At 40.9% G+C, this 16214-nt stretch overlaps 1 non-coding gene across 1 annotated transcript; it reads right to left on the reverse strand.

Annotated features, from left to right (window-relative positions):
• Positions 1 to 10427: 10427 nt before the first annotated feature.
• LOC146394508 (U6 spliceosomal RNA) lies at positions 10428 to 10532 on the reverse strand. The gene has a single exon (XR_014835977.1). It is a non-coding gene; the product is annotated as a U6 spliceosomal RNA (small nuclear RNA).
• Between the last annotated feature and the right edge of the window lie 5682 nt (positions 10533 to 16214).

A 16214-nucleotide genomic window follows, 5' to 3' on the forward strand; every position in this document is an offset into this window, starting at 1 on the left:
TCAATAAATCGCCCCTGTACGAGTCACTTCTTTAAGTTTTGACTTCCCTTCTCAATTCACCTGCTTTGCTTACTTTTCATGATTCTCAAATTGTTTCTCTTTGTGTTCTGTTTTTTCCCCAGAGATTTTAATTGTTTGAAGTGGGAGAGATAGATTGTAGTGGGATTGATTACTCTATCTTGGCTGGCCCCAGAAATTGGTGTATTCACAATATTTCTTTTAATAAAAGTCTGCGAGTGGTAAATCACTTCTTTGTATATATGTAAATGTCTCTATTTTGCCTTTACTCTACAATGGTAATTTACCTAGGTATAAAATCCTATGTTTGCTAATAATTTCCCTTTTTCACTGTGAAAATATTCCACCGTTTTTTGGCATCGGTTGTTGGCTGATGCAAATTCTCCTGATATGCTTATTTTTATTTCCTAGTGGTGATGCCTTTTTTCTCTTGTGGCTTTTAAGATTCCCTTTATCATTAATATTTTGCAGCTTTACTCCAATGTGTCAAGAAAAAGTACTCACAAACTTCCAAAATCCTCCCTAGAGGGCAGTAGTGTCCCTGTTGTGCCCATAGCACTTTTGAGATAATTGTCTCTTGACTGAGGTCGTTTGGACAGAGATTGGCTGGATTGTGAGATCTGGGCTGTAGATCTCCAGTTGCTCATGATCTCAAAGGTTAGACTAGTTCCCTTTTAATAGACAAAATAGCATGAATTCCAAGATTTCAAAGTTGGAATTCTGTCTGCAACCACATAATCCTCATTTCTGGGTTTTTAGTTTATTAATCCCTATTTCTTTAATTAATTCATGGAAACCTGCAGCTTTCACTAAGGTTTTGGCTAACTTCATTCAGTCCTTAATTGCTTTGTATTTCTTTATTCCTTTTAAGGTATTTAAATATATTTCAGAGTAACTCAAAACTACTTAAAGCTGTATCATTGGATCATTTGCCTGCTTTCTTTCCTTTCTTCCATCCTTCTTTCCTCCAATTATCTATTTGTTTTTTTAACATTAGTTGAATTAATAGGCCAGTTTCTATGCTAGATCAGGGGACGGAGAGATAAATAAAACCCAGACCCTTTTCTCAAGGTTTCTTTAGTCTCTTTAATGCATTATTAATCCAGAGAAAAAGTTTCATGACTTAGAACAGAGTTTTAAGGAACATGTGAAGCTATTCCAGAAAAGTCTTTAATTTGAATAACTTTATTTCTGGTATTTTTGGTCAGGATAAACTTGATCCTCAAGCTTCTATAGTCAGTCCTGGGAGTTTCTTGGTGGCTCAGTGGGTTAAGGATCCAGCATTGTTACACTGTAGCACGGGTTTGGCCCCTGGCCCTGGAACTTCCATATGCCAAGAGCATGACCAAAAAAAAAAAAAAAAAAAAAGCCAGTCCTGCTACTTTCTATAAAACACATTACAGGAGGTCCCGCCATGGTACAGTGGGTTAAGAATCAGACTGTGGTGGCTCAGATCACTGCAGAGGTGTGGTTTTGATCCCCGGCCTGCTGCAGTAGGTTAAAGGATCCAGTGTTGCTGCAACTGTGGCATAGGTTGCAGCTGTGGCCCGGCTTCAGTCCCCGGCCTGGGAACAGCCACAGGTGTGGCCATAACATTAAAAAAAATTACAGTAATATTTATTGATCCACGTGCAGGGTGGTTGTGAGATATTTTATAATATTTACTGTCAAATCTCCTTCAGTAGAGAAATTGTTATTCGAAATAGTATTTGGGAAATGTTACTTTGTCAGGCTGAATTATATGTTCTAAAACATCTTGTGTTGAACCTGAAAGTAATAGACATGTATTCAAAATGAGTCTAAGTATTTTTTCTTTCATTTTCAAGTGGACATTTGACAACATTTAATTTTTTTTTTTTTTTTTTTTTGTCCATTCTCACAGCATGTGGAAGTTCCAGGGCCAAGGACTGAATGTGCACCACAGCAGCAACCTGAGCCACGGCTATGACAACACCAGATCCTTAACCTTCTGCACCATCAGAGAACTCTGACAATGTTTAATTTTTGAGCAGAAATAATAGAAATATAAATGTGCTCATATAATTTTTTTTTTTTTTTTTTTTTTTGTCTTTTGTCTTTGTTGTTGTTGTTATTGTTGCTATTTCTTGGGCCGCTCCCGCGGCATATGGAGGTTCCCAGGCTAGGGGTTGAATCGGAGCTGTAGCCACCGGCCTACGCCAGAGCCACAGCAACTCGGGATCCGAGCCGCGTCTGCAACCTACACCACAGCTCACGGCAACGCCGGATCGTTAACCCACTGAGCAAGGGCAGGGATCGAACCCGCAACCTCATGGTTCCTAGTCGGATTCGTTAACCACTGCGCCACGACGGGAACTCCTGCTCATATAATTTTTAAAAGTATTTGTTACTAAATATTCCAAAAAAAGAAGTGATTGATTTAAATTAGGGACATCTTTGTTCATTATAAGTGGTTGTTTAGAGCTTGGATTTTGAATTTTTATTTAATATGTTAATTAAAAATACTAAGAATCAAACTATGTATTTAACTGTTAAAGTTGTTTTTTTGAAGTATATTTTGTATCTCGCTTGGGGAAATAAGCATTGTTAGTGAGAAGCAAATAGTTTGTATGATAATTTTACCTAAAGCAAATTTCTTTTTTTCTTTTTTTTTTTTTTTTTTTGGCTTTTTAGGGCCGCACCCATGGCATATGGAGGTTCCCATGCTAGGAGTGGAATCAGAGCTATAGCTGTTGGCCTACATCACAGCCACAGCAATGCCAGATCCGAGTTGCATCTGCAGCCTCCACCATGGCTCATGGTAACACCGGATCCTTAACCCGCTGAGCTAGGACAGGGATCGAACCTGCGTCCTCATGGATGCTACTCAGATTCATTTCCACTGAGCCATGACAGAAACTCTTCAAATTTCTGTTAATTGAATGCTATTCCAAAATTTATTAGAGAAACTTAAATGTGAACAAATTTGTTTTAGACCATGAAGTACTATATTGACAGGAAACATTACAATCTGTAATAACAATTTTAAAGAACTCCTAGGGCTAAAAGTATTATGAAGTGATTTCATAGACTTAGTTTATTTAAATGAGCAAGACCATAAGAGAAAAAAAATATAGATGAATAAATGTTCCCCTTCAAAGAGAGAATGGAAAATAGAAAGGAGAAAAGATCGCTCGTTTTCAGTTTTTTATTCACAATTTGGTGTGCAGTCCTTCAGGGGATAGGACCAGTAGTTCTATTATTGGTAAAAAAATATTAGGATAAAATCCAAAAAGTTGAAAACACTATAATATTAAAATGGAATTGAAAATATTCATATACCCTAAAAAAAAAAGCAAAACAAGCTCCCGTGGTGGCACAGCAGAAACTAATCCAACTAGGAACTATGAGGTTTTGGGTTCGATCCCTGGCCTTGCTCAGTGGGTTAAGGATCCGGCGTGACATAGGCCAGCAGCTGTAGCTCCAATTCAACCCCTAGCCTGGGAAACTCCATATGCCGCAAGCGTGGCCCTAAAAAGACAAAAAAGAAAATCTTCATATAAATACATGATTTAATATTGTACTAGTTATTATTGCTACATAGCAATATTTCTACAAACTTAGAGGCCTAACACAAGACACACTTATTATCTCACACTTTCTGTGGGTCCGGAGTCTGAGCATAGAACAAATAGGCCATAGCATAGCATAGGCCTTCAGTCGAGGTGTCGGCCAGGGCTGCAGTCACATCTGCGTCCAAGCTCACATGGTTGTTGGCAGCTTTTCATTCCTTGCCAGCTCCCAGACTGAAGGCCTCAAGGTTCTTGCTGGCTGTCAGCCAGAGGCTGCCCTTAGTTCCTTGCCAAGTGGCCTTCTCCATAGGCAACTCACCGCACATTGGCTGGCTTCTTCAAAGCCAGCAAGGGAGAGAGTCTCCTTGCAAGACTGGCATTAGTCATACATACTATAACCATATCTATATTATGTCTCTATCTATATCTGTGTAATCATGTGCATCTTGTCACGTTTATGGTATACTGCTGACTAGAAGCTGGTGATGGTTCTTCCCCCTTCTCAGGAGGAGTGTTGCACACAAAAGTACAAACACCCTAGAGTCTGTCTGCCACAATATGTGTATCTTCTCTAGCTCTGTCCATTGAAATGACCTAAAAGCACTGTCACCTTCGTAATATTGAACACCCCTTGCCCAAGTTGTGGCCTCTGAAAACCATTCCCCATTAAAGGAAAGCTGGGCCTTTTGGAGAAACGGCTTATTCCAGGGCTGGGACAGGGAAAGTACAAGGAGAGCTAGGGACATTTTGTTGTGCTATAAATCTATAAACTTCTCAAAGATCGTGGGGTTATGTTCCACTGGCCCCAGTCATGACATTTAGAGCATTATAAAGACTAATGGTGGCAATTAATTGAAGCAGATGGATTCTGTGAAAATCCATGAGTTAATAATGATGATCAAAATAGAGAATATCTGAAAATTTTTATTTGTCACTACTTGAGGCATCTATCAAATCTACTGCTTACTATGAAAATTGTTAATTAACAGTAAAGAATTAGCATTTTATCCTGCCTTTTCAGCAGAATCTATAGATCATGTAACCAAATATCCCCAGTAGATGAGGGAAGCTCTACTTCGCAGATGAATACCAATTAGTAAGTGTACGGAGTTCCCATTGTGGCTCAATGGTAATGAACCCAACTAGTCTCCATGAGGATGTGGGTTCAATCCCTGGCCTCGCTCAGTAGGTTAAGGATCCAGTGTTGCCATGAGTTGTGGTGTAGGTTGCAGATGAGGCTCGGATCTGGCGTTGCTGTGGCTCTGGTGTAGGTTGGTGGCTGCACGTCCAAATTGACCTTAGCCTGGGAACTTCCATATGCTACAGGTGCAGCCCTAAAAAAAGGCAAAAAAAAAAAAAAATAGTAAGTGTAGAAGAGATGATAGATTTTGAAAAATACCATTTTACAAACATTAATGAAATTATCATGATCATTATCATCTTCATTATGGTTATCAACTGATGTTAAAATGAATGGATGGGAGTTCCCATCGTGGCTCAGCGGAAACGAATCTGACTAACATCCATAAGGATGCAGGTTTGATCCCTGTCCTAGCTCAGTGGGTTAAGGATCCGGTGTTACCGTGAGCTGTGGTGTAGGTTGCAGACACAGCTCAGAACTGGTGCTGCTGTGGCTGTGGTGTAGGCCGGCAGCTACAGCTCTGATTTGACCCCTAGCCTGAGACGCTCCATATGCCATGGGTGCATCCTTAAAAAGACCAAAAAAAGAATAGATGGTGGAGTTCTCTTGTGGCACAGTGGGTTAAGGATCTGGTGTTTTACTGTAGCCGCTTGTGGCATTGCTGTGGCTCAGGTTTAGTCCCTGCCCGGGGAATCTCCCACACTCCCACATGCCACAGGTGCAGGCAAAAAAAAAAAAAAAAACCAACAACAACCAAAAAAAATCCCAAAAAAGTTTTTAAAAATGGATGAATGGCATTGAATGTTTTTTTTTTAATGATTTTTATTTTTTTCCATTATAGCTGGTTTACAGTGTTCTGTCACTTTTCTACTGTACAGCAAGGTGACCCAGTCATACATGCACATATACATTCCTTTTTCTCACATTATCCTGATCCATCATAAGTGACTAGACATAGTTCCCAGTGCTGCACAGCAGGATCTCATTGCTAATCCATTCCAAAGGCAATAGTTTGCATCTATTATCCCCAAATTTCCTGTCCATCCCACTCCCTTCCCCTCCACCTTGGAAACCACAAGTCTGTTCTCCATGTCCATGATTTTCTTTTCTGTGGAAAGATTCATTTGTGCCAAATATTAGATTCCAGAAATGAGTGATATATGGTATTTGTCTTTCTCTTTCTGACTTACTTAATTATGAGAGTCTCGAGTTCCAACCATGTTGCTGCAATTGGCGTTATTTTGGTTTTTTTATGACTGAGTAGTATTCCATTGTGTATAAATACCACATCTTCTTAATCCATTCATCTGTTGATGGACATTTAGGTTGTTTCCATTGTCTTGGCTATTGTGAATAGTGCTGCAGTGAACATGCGGGTGCATGTGCCTTTTTCGTTTGTTTGTTTGTTTTGGCTTCTTAGGGCCGAACCTGTGGCATATGGAGGTTCCCAGGCTAGGGGTCAAATCAGAGTTACAACTGCTGACCTATGCCACAGCCACAGCAATGCAGGATCCAACCCTCATCTGCAACTTACACCACAGCTCAGGGCAACTCCAGATCCTTAACCCAAGGAGCAAGGCCAGGGATTGAACTCGCAATCTCATGGTTCCTAGTCACATTTCTTTCTGCTGCGCCACGATGGGAACTCCACATGTGTCTTTTTCAAGGAAAGTTTTGTCCAGATATATGCCCAAGAGTGGGATTTCTGGGTCATATGGTAGTTCTATATATAGTTTTCTAAGGTACCTCCATACTGTTTCCCACAGTGGTTGTACCAATTTACATTCCCACCAAGAGTGTAGGAGGGTTCCCTTTTCTCCACACCCTCTCCAGCATTTGTTATTTGTGGACTTATTAATGATGGCCATTCTGACTGGTGTGAGGTGGTTCCTCATAGTGGTTTTGATTTGCATTTCTCTAATAATCAGTGATGTTGAACATTTTTTCATGTGCTTGTTGCCCATCTGTATGTCTTCTTTGGAGAAATATCTATTCAGGTCTTTTGCCCATTTTTCCACTGGCTTGTTGGCTTTTTTGCTGTTGAGTTGTATAAGTTGTTTGTATATTTTAGGGATGAAGCCCTTGCCAGTTGCATCGTTTGAAACTATTTTCTCCCGTTCTGTAAGTTGTCGTTTTGGGTTTTTTTATGGTTTCCTTTGCTGTGCAAAAGCTTGTCAGTCTGATTAGATCCCATTGGTTTATTTTTGCTTTTATTTCTGTTGCCTTGGGAGACTGACCTGAGAAAACATTTGTAAGGTTGATGTCAGAGAATGTTTTGCCTATGTTTTCTAGGAGTTTGATAGTGTCTAGTCTTATGTTTAGGTCTTTAGGCCATTTTGAGTTTATTTTTGTGCATGGTGTGTGAATGTTTTTAAAATGTAGACGTAACAATAGTCATTTCCTAGTTTCAGGGCAAAAATATAACTTTAAAATGGAAGGATTGGAGTGCCAGTTGTGGCGCAGGGGAAACGAATCCAAAGCAACCATGAGGTTGTAAGTTCGGTCCCTGGCCTAGCTCAGTGGGTTAGGGATCCGGCGTTGCCGTGAGCTGTGATGTAGGTCATGGATGTGGCTCAGATCTGATGTTGCTGTGGCTGTGGTGTAGGACGGCAGCTGTAGCTCTCATTCAACCCCTAGCCTGGGAACGTCCACATGCCGTGGGTGTGGCCCTAAAAAGCAAAAAAGTAAAATAAAATAAAATAGAAGGATTAAGCAGTCATCACTTTAATTCAGTGATGTTAATCGATCTTAACATGAAGGGGTTAATCATATATTATGTATCTTCTGATGCAATTCAGCATGAATACTCATCACTTATAGAGCGTTCTACCCAAAAAATGTTTAATAAGACTGTTATGGGAAATAACAAATAGAAGAACAAACTAAATAACACCGAGAGGTAGCAATGAAACAAACCCAGAAAGTGGCACGTTCCTCAGCACAACTATAGGACCATCTCTTCAATAGTCAACATCGTAAGAAAAGGTACCTAATAATTGGTACCTATAGTTGATCCTTGAACAGATCATGATTTTAACAACTAATAAGGACATTTTTTGTTATTTGAGAAATTTTGAATATAGTCTGTGTGTTTGATGAAATGGAAAGATGGGAGTTGACTGAACGAAAGCAGGTTATAAAATAGCCTTTACACTGTGATCCATTTTTGCAAAAAGTACACACACACAGAGTTCCCTGGTGGTTCAGTGCGTTAAAGACCCAGCCGTGTCACTGCTGTGGCTTGGGTCACTGCTGTGGCTCAGGTTTGATCCCTGAGTTCCTAGTCTGGGAATTTCTGCATGCTTCGGGTGTGGCCAAAATAAAAGTTCCTAGTCTGGGAACTTCTGCATGCCTCAGAAATAAAAATTAAAAGTACACAAACGCAGGGGTTCCCGTCATGGCACAGAGGAAATGAATCTGACTAGGAACCATGAGGTTGCGGGTTCGATCCCTGACCTCGATCAGTGGGTTAAGGATCTGGAGGTGCCCTCAGCTGTGGTGTTAGGTCGCAGATGTGGCTCAGATCTGGCGGTGCTGTGGCTGTGGCTCTGGTGTAGACTTGCAGCAACAGCTCCAATTGGACCCCTAGCCTGGGAACCTCCGTATGCTGAGGATGCATCCCTAAAAAGACAAAAGACCAAAAAAAAAAAAAAAAAAAAAGAACACACACACACACACACACAATCACAATAGTATAGGAAACGATCTGGAAGTACAGGTACTAAGGTATGAACAATGATGAATCTTTGTCATGGGAATGGGGGCTGTTTATGAATTTCCTATTTTTGCTGTAACAAATTACCACAAATTAGTAGTTTAAAACAATACAAATTTATTCTTTTACAGGTTTGTAGGCCAGAAGTATAAAATGAGTCTTATGGAACTAAAATCAAGGTGTCTACAGGGCTAGATCCTTTTGGAGTCTCAAGGGGAGAATCCATTCCTTGCCTCTCCCAGATTCTAGAGGCTGCTAGCACTCCTTGGCTGTGGCTGCATCACTCAGTATCTGCTTCTGTTATCACATCACCTTCTCTGCCTTCTGATATCTTCCTACCTCCCTTTTATAAAAACCCTTGTGATTCGTTGGGCCTGCATGTACCATCCAGGATAATCTCTCCATCTCAAGATCCTTTACTTCATCACATCTGCAAAATCCCTTTACTGTGTACCAGGTTCCAAGGATTAGGTAGTGGGTGTCTTTGAGGGGAGCCATTATTCTGTCTACTATAGAATACGGTATGTTTACTTTTTAAATATTTAATTATTTATTTATCTATTTATTTATTTTGCTTTTTAGAGCTGCACTCGCACCATATGGAAGTTCTCAGGCTAGGGGTCGAATCAGAGCTATAGCTGCCAGCCTACACCATAGCTCACAGCAACACCAGATCCTTAACCTACTGAGTGAGGCCAGGGATCGAACTCATATCCTTATGGTTACTAGTCAAATTCGTTTCCATTGAGCTGCAATGGGAACTCCGTTTACTTTTTATTTCTTGTACATATTTTTTGATTTTATGTAATGTGTATGTGTTACTTAAAATGTTTAAGTTAAAAGCAGAAAATATTACAGTTTAATATCAAGTGACATGAAATGTGTTTATTTATAAACTTTTATCTGGCTCCATGTGAAGCTTGAGCTTCACCTCCAGTTTTCTTAGTTTTTATTTTATTTTTTTTATTTTTTTAATTTTTTTTGTCTTTTTGCTATTTCTTTGGGCTGCTCCTGCGGCATATGGCGGTTCTCAGGCTAGGGGTCGAATCGGAGCTGTAGTCTCCGGCCTACGCCAGAGCCACAGCAACGCAGGATCCGAGCCGCGTCTGCAGCCTACACCACAGCTCACAGCAATGCCGGATCATTAACCCACTGAGCAAGGGCAGGGACCGAACCCGCAACCTCAAGATTCCTAGTCGGATTCGTTAACCACCGCGCCGCTACGGGAACTCCTTTCTTAGTTTTTATTTATACCAACTCATAAAATTCAAATTCACGATTATATGTTGCTAGAAATAGCAGCAAGTGTTTGGTAGCTGGATCAGCAACTTTGGTGTAGTGGATTGAACAAGGACTCATGAATTGAGAAGTCATTTCTTCCATTCGTTGTTGTCCCTAGCCACTAATGGGATGAAATATCCAAACTCATCCTCTGAGGGTGAATGTTTCACTTTAGGAGAGTGGGTCACTACCACTGGGGCGGTACCAGCAAAGGTATGCCTTGAAAACACATGGAGCTATTTTGGTTGTTACAGTGGTTGACAGGACTCCCCTAGCAGTTAGAGGGTAGGAGCCAAGGATGTCATATGTCCTTCAGTGCATGTGACATTCTTACAAGGACAGATTTTCCTACATCTGCATAATTTTCAAATGTCCTTCAGAGTTCCTGATGTGGCTCAGCAGGTTAAGAACCTGACATAGTGTCTGTGAGGATGCAGGTTCGATCCCTGGCCTCACTCAGTGGGCTAAGGATCCGACATTGCTGTGAGCTGTGGTGTAGGTCGCAGACACGGCTCAGATCCGATGTTGCCATGGCTGTGGTGTAGGCCAGCAACTGTAGCTCTGATTCGACCCCTAGCCTGGGGACTCCATGGGCCGAAAGTGTGGCTATAAACAGAAAAAAAAAAAAAATGTCCCTCTAGCCATTCATGTGTATGAAAAACCTATTTATGATTGTCTGAGCTTAAGCATAACCTCACTTTACACGTACACTCAAAGTAACTTTTTCTAAAATTTGCTTTTAAAAACATGGGATACCTTCACAAATGTGCATGTCGTTTTAGTGCAGGATCCATGCTTATCGTCTCTGTATAATTTCAATTTTAGTGTATTGCTGCTGAAGCGAGCATAACTCAGTCTTTTTTGAACAGTTTCAATATCCTGGAATTTTCCAGGAACGGAACTACTGTGTAAGTTGAAAGGAGTGTGTGTTGTTTTGTTTGGAACTTTACCAAGAATGGTTTAATGTTTTAGAAAAATCACGCCAACGACATCAATGCCATTTATGGACTGTGCTGGATATCTTCCATTTGCCCTCCCAGATTCACTCCACCCTCTGTACCTCCCCTGTGCCCTGGAAAGGGATTGTATCAACAGGTGTCTTTGCCCTCCAGCTTCTGGGTGGGTTCCCTCAATGGAAAGCACGGGAAGGTGGTCTGGAAGGTGAAAGGAGAGTGAGGTATGCCACTCAAAATGACCATTAGGAACTAGGTGTTATCAGATCCATGGAAACATCAAGTTGGATGTGACAAAGGTATTCTGTTGGAAAATGATAATGTTACATATACAACTGAGTCCAAGCTGGTCAGAAGGCACAAGTAAACTGCTTGAAGTGGTTTTAAACTCCCATGGTACTTGCTCCTACTGACTGACTTCTCGCTTAATCCACATTTATGGCTTCCCAAAGAGTTATCTATGACTGGTTAACAGAGAAAAGGCACAGGCCTGGCTTTGCACAGTTAGCTGGTACCAATTAAAGGCAGATGGTAGTTGCATTCTAGCCCCTGAAAGACAGTGGGGGAAGAAAATATTTCTAGGGGCCAAACTTTGGGCAGTACATCTTATTGTTCCCGTCGTGTGGATGGAGAGGTGGCCTAGTTTCTCTCCGGGCGTTATATTGTTGGCAGATACAATTTGTCACAGCCCAGACTGTCCCTGATTTTTCTTGTTTTATATGTCATAAAGGCAAGGCCCTGACCACTTTACCTGGGTCATTTCTCAGGGGTGTATTTGCAGGGAGCTGCCTTTGAAGGATGAGGTGGTATTTCTTTCTGTATTAAAGAGCAGGCTTACTATAAAAGATGTGAATTCCCCAAGGCCAATTTTCTTCAGCCATGATGCAAACATGCATTGTGTACATAGTGTAGCCACCTGGCCCCTCTTCATGGCCCCCTGTAGGACTCGGGGACATGGGGAACCCACACAAATATGCTGATGGTGCTCATACTGCTTCCTGTGCTGCTGGCATCCAGGAAATGGTGACAGGCTAACTTGTTAGCTTGTAAGTAGGAGGAAATCCCATACCCTAGCAAGTTTTTGTTATACACTTTGCAGTTAGTTAGTTTTACAAGACTTTTGTGTGTTACGTGACTTGTACTTGATTTTGCATTCAGGGGTGCAACTCAAAGTTCTTTCTCTGTAGTTTTGGTCCCTCAGGGAAAAATGTTGCCACTTTTATGTTTGAATGGCTTATTTTTTTTTCCTCTGTTCAGGCAAAACTCCTCTGGCAGAGGTGTCACTGCATATCTGTTGGAAAAAAACAGGTAAATTTTAAAGACTTCATGAAACTATTTGACAAAGTTTCATAGCAAACAATACTAAGGCTAGGGGATGAATGGACTGCCAGTATAATAAATCAGAAATTCAAATATTCAGAGCTCCTGTTGTGGTACAATGGAATCAGTGGTATATCTGCAGCACCAGGACACAGGTTTGATCCCCAGCCCAGCACGGTGGGTTAAAGGTTGCATCTGTGGCCTGGATCTGATCCCTGGCGCAGGAACTCCATATGCTGCAGGGCAGCCAAAAAAGAAAAAAAAAAAAGAAATTCAAATATTCATTGTTAGTTTTCTTCTATTTGCACTGTAGATAGGAAACATTTCATGCTCCTATTCCAATTGTTTGTAATTCTATTTTGCCGCTTTTCTTTCCATGGTAAGTTTTAATCTTACAAATGTTTTTATTTCTCACAGTTCTAAATAATGGAATTTCAGTATTCAATCTGAAAAACCACAGGCCCTCCTAACTGCTGGTTTAAGAAATTCCAGCAACAGAATAAGAAGATGATATTCTTGTTTCTTAAAATGTCCTTGAAAATGTTATTTCTAACAAAGAGGTCTTGTAAGACATCTGGAACTGAGGACTTATGGCTTGTTCTATGAACATAACCTTGACCTTAAAAAGCCTGCAATTCTTTTTGTTTGTATTATTTAATATGTTTCCCTGGTAATGATAATTAAATCAACATATACATGTCCTAAAAGCTATAAATACCCATGAGTTGTCTTTAATAGCCAAGTGAATCGAAAAGTTATGTGCATGTAAAAACTTGTTTCCAAATGTTTGTAGCAGCTTTATTCATCAAAAACGAAACAACCAGATAGCCTTCAAAGGTGAATAGACCAACAAACCGGTACATGTATAGAATGGAATACTAGTCAGTGATAAGAAGGAAAGATCTGTTGATTCACTCAACAACATGAATTAAGCTTTTTTTTAGTGGTAAAATATACATAACACAAGCATGGATGAATCTTTATTTTTTGCTAGAGCATGCAGCGGCTGAATGTGGGATCTCAGTTCCCAGACCAGGGGTCGAACCTAGGCCACCGTGGAGAAAGCACTGAATCCTAACCAGTAGACTGCCAGGGAACTCCCAAGGATGAATTTTTTTTTTTTTTGTCTTTTGTCGTTTGCCTTTTTAGGGCTGCACTGGCAGCATATGGAGCTTCCCAGGCTAGGGGTCCAATCAGAGCTATAGCTGCCAGCCTACACCACAGCCACAGCAACCCAGGATCTGAGCCACGTCTTCGACCTACACCACAGTTCACAGCAACACCGGATCCTTAACCCACTGAGTGAGGCCAGGGATCGAACCCGTGTCCTCATGGATCCTAGTTGGGTTCGTTAACCACTGAGCCATGACGGAAATGCCCAAAGCAAGGATTTTAAAATGCATTTTGCCAAGTGAAAAAATCCAGACTCCAAAGACCCCAAAATATTTTATGATTCAATTCATATGGCATTTTGAAAAAGGCAAAACTAAAGATATGTGTATTAGTTTCCTATTTCTGCTAGAAAAAAATTACCAAAAACTTGGTGTCTTACAACACAAATTTATTCTCTTACAGTTCTGGAGGCCAGAAATCTGAAAGCAGTTTCACTAGGCTAAATAAAGTCAGGGTATTGTAGGGCTTGTTTCTTCTTGAGGCTCTAGGGGAGAATTCATTTTCTAGCTTCTGGAGACCACTTGTATTCCTAAGCTTGTGGTTCCTTCCTTACATCACTGTAGCCTCTTGCTTGCGTCCTTGTGCCTCCTACTACCTTTTTTGACTCCTGTGCTGTCCTCTTTTAAAGATCCTTGTGATTATAGGGCCCACCTGGATAGTCCAGGATAATCTCCCAACCACTGAGATCCTTAATTTATTCACACCTGCACAATCCCCTCTGTCCTGTGATGTAATATTCACCCGTTGTGAGGATTAGGACATGGATATATCTTTTCAGATCACTATTTATTTTACAACAAGAAGGAAAGCAGATCAGTGGTGGCGAGGGATTGGGGGAGAGAGAAGGATTGAGTAAATAATGGGCTGCACCAGCATGGTAGTGGATATATGACTCTTAGTTGTCAAAACCTGTAGAATAGAACACCACCAAGAATGAACTTTACTGGAGTTCCTGTCGTGGCTCAGCGGAAATGAATCTGACTAGCATCCATGAGGACACAGGTTTGATCCCTGGCCCTGCTCAGTGGGTTAATGATCTGGTGTTGACATGAGCTGAGGTGTAGGTCGCAGATGCACCTTGGATCCGGTATTTCTGTGGCTGTGGTGTAGGCTGGTTTGTGTGCAGCTCTGATTCAACCACTAGCTGGGAACTTCCATATGCCGTGGGTGAGGCCCTAAAAAGATGAAAAAAAAAAAACTTTACTGCATGCAAATTTTAAAAAATCAACTTGTCAGTGATCTCAAGGTGGAATGCACAATGTGATGAAATAATTTAATTGCATTGAAAATGTATGACATAATTTCACTGACGAGGGTAGGGGGGAAAGTTGCTAAGGAGTTCTCTTGTGGCACAGTAGGTTGGGGATCTGGCATTGTCACTGTATCAGCTTGGGTTGCTGCTTCGTCATGGGTTCAGTCCCTGACCTAGGAGCTTCCACATGCTTCGTGCATGGCCAAAAAGACCAAAAAAAGTCGCTAAGAAACTGAAAAACTGTTTTAAAGCTTACAGATACAGAGAATAGATTGGTGGTTTCCAGAGGCGAGGGGTGGAGTATGGGTGAAATGGGTGAAAGGAGTCAAAAGGTACAAAGTTCCAGTTATAAATAAAGAAGTCCTGGGGATGAACTGTACAGCATGGTGACATTTTAAAAATTTCTCTCTCTCTCTCTCTCTTTTTTTTTTTTTTTTTTTTTTTTTTTTTGCTTTTTAGGGCCGTACCTGCAGCATATGGAAGTTCCCAGGCTTGGGGTCGAAACGGAGCTGAAGCCGCCAACCTGTGCCACAGCAACACCAGATTTGGGCCATGTCTGTGACCTACACCATAGCTTATGGCAACATCAGCTCCATTAACCCACTGAGAAAGGACAGGAATCAAATCCGCATCCTCATGGATCCTAGTCAAGTTCGTTACTGCTGAGCCACAATGGGAACTCTCTCTTTTTGTTTCATTTAGTGTTTCATTTAAATAATATAAAATTGACGGAGTTCCTATGGTGGCACAGGGAAAACGATTCCAACTAGGAATCATGATGTTGTGGGTTTGATCCCTGGCCCGGCTCAGTGGGCCAAGGATCCAGCGTTGCCATGAGCTGTGATGTAGATTGCAGGTGCTGCTCGGATCCTGTGTTGCTGTGCCTGTGGTGTAGGCCAGCAGCTGTAGCTCCAATTCGACCCCTAGCCTGGGAACTTCCACATGCAGCAGGTGCAGCCCTAAAAAACAAAAATAAATAAATAGAATTTCAATCCAATTTGTGAATATTAATTTTAATAAGGGAGTAGATTCAATTTATATTTATCATCACTGATACATTTGTTTTATTATTCATGTCATATTTTTCTTGTCTTTTTTATTTGCTTCGTGATTTTTTTTTTTCCTTCTTTCAGTTGCACCTGTGGCACATAGAAGTTTCTGGCCAGGGATTGAATCTAGGCTGTGGCTGCAACCTATGCGACATCTATAGCAATAGTGGATCCTTAACCCACTGTGCCAGGCTGGGGATCAAACCTGTGTTGCCACAGAGACAGCACAGGATTATTAACCTGCTGTACCACAGTGGGAACTCCTGCTTTATGATTTTTTTAATTCATTTTTATCTGTTTAGTATTTGCTTTTATCTTCTTTGTTTCTTTGGAAGGTCTGTATACATTTTTTGGGCTGTGCCTGTGGCATACAGAAGTTCCTGAGCCAGGGATCAAACCTGAGGCACAGCAGTGACCCAAGCCACAGTAATGACAATGCCAGATCCTTAACTCACTGAGCCGCCAGGGAACTCCAAAGACCTATTTACCTTTGATTCTGGTAACTGTGACTTTTAAGTTTTTCAAAAGCATTCGGAGTCTGTGGAAGGTCATGTCAGTATTTGAATAGCAAGAAAGTTGTCAGTGACTGTTAGGGTTACATCAGAAGGACTCTGGAGGCAACTTAAAGAAGTTCCCACTACCCACAGTTGGGATAATTTGAACATCAATAAAAATAATCGCAATGGATTGAAACACATCAAATATGTTTGAATTATAGTGTATAATAATACCAAACGAATTTATTTTTCACCTTAAAAAAACCCTAAGTTGGAGACATTTTG

This window comes from Sus scrofa, chromosome X (assembly GCF_054392235.1).
Source record: "Sus scrofa isolate SSC_HxYL_T2T_F1_AM1 chromosome X, Sscrofa_HxYL_maternal_Yorkshire_Landrace_v2.0, whole genome shotgun sequence".
NCBI classification, from domain to species: Eukaryota; Metazoa; Chordata; class Mammalia; order Artiodactyla; family Suidae; genus Sus; species Sus scrofa.